The 3896-nt window shown below is 37.8% G+C and overlaps 1 protein-coding gene across 4 annotated transcripts in view; it reads left to right on the top strand.

Annotated features, from left to right (window-relative positions):
• Positions 1-1594: 1594 nt before the first annotated feature.
• LOC125038778 (heparan-alpha-glucosaminide N-acetyltransferase-like) overlaps positions 1595-3896 on the top strand; it is a 30152-nt gene continuing 27850 nt past the window's right edge. The window contains exon 1 of one of the 4 annotated variants that reach the window (XM_047632374.1): positions 1595-1650. The gene's annotated coding sequence lies outside the window, so the exon portion shown is untranslated. Of the gene's footprint in view, positions 1651-2791; positions 3285-3896 lie in introns of those variants that run through there. The other 3 variants (XM_047632373.1, XM_047632372.1, XM_047632375.1) reach the window with 3 other exon arrangements.

Genomic DNA, 3896 nt, shown 5'->3' with positions numbered 1-3896 from the left:
GAATCTTTTCTTCTTCTTTGGTTTAAATTAGCAATAAGAAGATAATTTCCCTTCTGTTCTTTTCTCACAAATCAATAGATATGTAGTTTATGTGACTTGCTGGCAATCTGCGATAAAAAAGAAAACGTAATTTCGATACTGCAGTTCAAAACGGGAGTCGACCCTCTTCTCAGTTCTTTCACTATTTGTTATTTAGTGTTTTTTGCACTCATTCTTATTTTTTATTTGTTTATACACGCACTGCGCTTCACGAAAGATTTTCCACAAATTCACACCAGCATTTAAAAGTAAGACATAATAAAGATGGATAATACTAAGTTGCTAAGTATATGATGATAACGATGATAAAGCAAGGACAACAGATATACCTTGATAAGATCTTGACGCTTTAAGTTGGCTTCAGGCAGTTTCAAAGGTTTCAATCCAAGTGCAATTATATTTTTCTGAAAGCTTTTAGAATGCGTAGGGTTGAATGTTTAAATGTAAGTATAATCATTGCTATAATCTTTGCTGTTATTCCTTTTATTGTAATCATTATTATTACTATCTTCTTTATCATCGTCATTAGTATAATTACCATTATTATCCTTATTATTAGTATTATTATTATCATTATCTTCATTATCATTATTATTGTCATTATCTTCATTCCCATTATTATCACTATCTTAATTAGTGTTGTTGTTGTTTTTGCCATGATCATTATTATTGCTGTTATCATTATCATCATCAAACGGAATTACTATTATAATTATCATTTTTGTTATTATTACTCTTCTTGCCTTTGTTATTATTATCACTTTGTTATTATTATTACCATTATCATTATTGCCATTATTGTTATTATCATTATTATATTATCATCACTATCACCATAATTGTCATTATCATTGTTATTATTATTATTATTGTTGTTACCGAAGTTGTTATTGTCATTATTGCTATTACTATCATTATTATTACTGTTTTCTATCCTTATCATTATCACCATCATCATCACTATCATTATCACCACTGTCATTATCATTATTACCACTATAATTATTATCATCATCATTATCATCTTTATCGTTTTCATTTGATCACTATCATTGCTGTATTTTTATCGTTGATATCACAATTATCAATTAGTTTTTCTATTACCATCATCATTAGTATTATATGTGTATGCATATATGTGTATATGTGTATTTGTACATATAGATAGATAGGTAGATAAATAGATAGATGGATGGATATAATTATATATACATACATATATATGTATATGTATATATATGTATATAAATGTGTGTATATATATATAGAGAGAGAGAGAGAGAAAGAGAGAGAGAGAGAGAGAAAGAGAGAGAGAGAAACAGACAGACAGACAAACAGAGAGAAAGACAGACAGACAGGCAGATACTAAGAATGACAAGGAGAGTTAGAAATTATAAGATAGCGAAAGAGTGAGAATAAAACAAATACATATAGATAAATAAATAGAGAAAGAGAAAATCGCATGTGAGTGAAAACGAGGTCGAATCCTTGCTATTGTTCGCCTTGGGGTTTATATGGAGCAGTAGAGGCGAGAGGCCGCGTTTGGTATCCTGTCTAAGACCGTGTGCAAGGGGCGTGTGTCCTGAGCGCCGTGACTGACTGTCCACGTAGGTAAGTGAGTCCGGGAAAGGTATTTATTATGCATGGTCTTGGTAGATCACTCGGGGAATGATATTATAAAAAAGAAAGAAAAAAGGCTTGCATATTCCGGGCATTACCTCTCGAGATTGGTCTTCAGGAGGAACGAGGTTGAGACGTAAATATTCTTATTACATATTTGAGTGTCGCATTCCTTCGGCAGAAGCTCGGGTCTCGGGAGAACACCTGAGGGAGGGAGGGTATGAGAATGAGTGAGTGGAAGGAGGGAGAGGGAAGAGGAGAGAGGGAGGAAGGAGGGAGGGAGGAGGAGAGAGGGAGGGAGAGGGAGGAGGAGGGAGAGAGGGTGGGAGCTCTTCGATTGACGAAGATGTGCTCGTAGGTTGGGCAAGGTGTTGGCCCTAGAAGAGAAAGAGAGAGAGAGAGAGAGAGAGAGAGAGAGAGAGAGAGAGAGAGAGATAAAGAGAGAGAGAGAGAGAGATAAAGAGAGAGAGAGAGAGAAGGAAAATGCTAACCAGTTTCCACTTTCTCTTTCAACTAGTTTCTCGCCCGGTACTAACCACTTGAACTCTGACATTTCTTTAGTGTTTAATAAAGTTCTGCATCAAAGTTAGAATGCAAACACCTTTGTTGATTTCATGTTTAGTTTCTTTTCTCTTCGTGTAGTTCAATTGGATGTATATATAGAGGTGAGATAGATAGATAGACAGATAGAGAGAGAAAGACATGCTGTACACGTTACCTTCTAATGGCCTTGTCGTGCATAACGATATTGTAACTGTATAAGTGTTCGCAGAAAATACTTAAAACCTAACAGTAATTACTGCATGTGCGTGTGTTTGCAAAGGAAATTGTATTAGAAGTGTCTTGTTACTTTGTTTATTCCTATCTTTTATCTTTACGGAACTGTTTACTTTCTGTTTACTCTCTTTTTTTCTCCCTATTCCATTGCAACTTCTCCGGCTTGTTCTTTCTCTCTCTGCATTTGATTTTGCCTTTATTAACTCAAGAGATTGATCTTTGCGGCCAAAACGTCATATTTGACTGATTGCTTGATGATTACATTCAAAATCACCCAATTATCAAGCGAGAACATTCCCCAGAAGCAGGTAATAAAACCAGTCGGTACCGTTATCAGAGGGTGCGACAGCGCGGGCAGGCCTCAGACAACTTCAACACAACTCTTCTTTGATAACATAATAACCTCCTTCTCTAATATTCAAACTGTGTCCAGAAGTCCTCTGGGTCACCGTGAATGCGTATTATAATTCTTATTAGAGCGTGGCCGTGTGCTACTCAAGTGTCGGGTGTAGGTTAGTCTTGTCTGGCTGGAAGACCTTGTGGCACGAGCCAACTCCCTTGCTTATTTACTTACTCCGGCCGCCACTTATCTAGTCTCCCACAAGGTGGTGCTGAGGACGGACCCCCTCTCGTTTGCCTTTCTCTCTCCTTGCGTGTAACAGTGTGCGTATGTTCGTCCGCGACTAGAGAAGAGGACTGACTTAGTGAAGAGAGGAGTAGAGAAAGGGACAGGCTGATTCTCAGGTTCTCTCTGTGTGTCATAGTGTTGTTGTTTTTTTTTTCTCTCTTGCAAGACAGAGGCCAAGGATTTCGTACCTGCAGGAGTATTTACCATTAATCGTTCATAGGTAAGGTTGTGTTACGTTTAGACCGGGAGCCCAGAGGGGTCAGCCTAGCAAAAAAGGTTACCAATTCTAACCCACATAGCAATGGTCCTTGTGCTTGCCCATGTATGAAAATAAGTCTGCCGGGCCTGCAGTGGTGGACAAGGTCGTGAGGTCCTGTCAAAGTTGTAGCCCCATAGCATTTATTAAGGCCCAGACTTTGGGTCTGATCTGAACATCACAGCAGAGATGACAGGATGGTCGCACATGACTCCGATTGACAAGACAAACAACTTATATTCCGACAACATTTGGCTAATGTTAACGGTTTGGTCTGTAAAAATGGTTAAAGTTATACTCATTGCCATAAAAAGATGCCATTCGCACCATATTTCTCAACTAAAACAGTTTTTACAGACCAAACCGTTAACATTAGCCTAATGTTTTATGGAATATAAGTTGTTTGCCTTGTCCATTGGAATCATTTGCGACCATCATGTCATCTCTGCTGTGATGTTCAGATCAGACCCAAAGTCTGGGCCTTAATAAATACTATGGGGCTACAACTTTGACATGACCTCATGACCTTGTCCACCACTGCAGGCCCGGCAGACTTTTATTTTCATACATGGGCAA

Source organism: Penaeus chinensis, chromosome 25 (genome assembly GCF_019202785.1).
Source record: "Penaeus chinensis breed Huanghai No. 1 chromosome 25, ASM1920278v2, whole genome shotgun sequence".
In the NCBI taxonomy this organism is placed as follows: Eukaryota; Metazoa; Arthropoda; class Malacostraca; order Decapoda; family Penaeidae; genus Penaeus; species Penaeus chinensis.
This window is presented reverse-complemented; position numbering and strand designations above follow the sequence as displayed.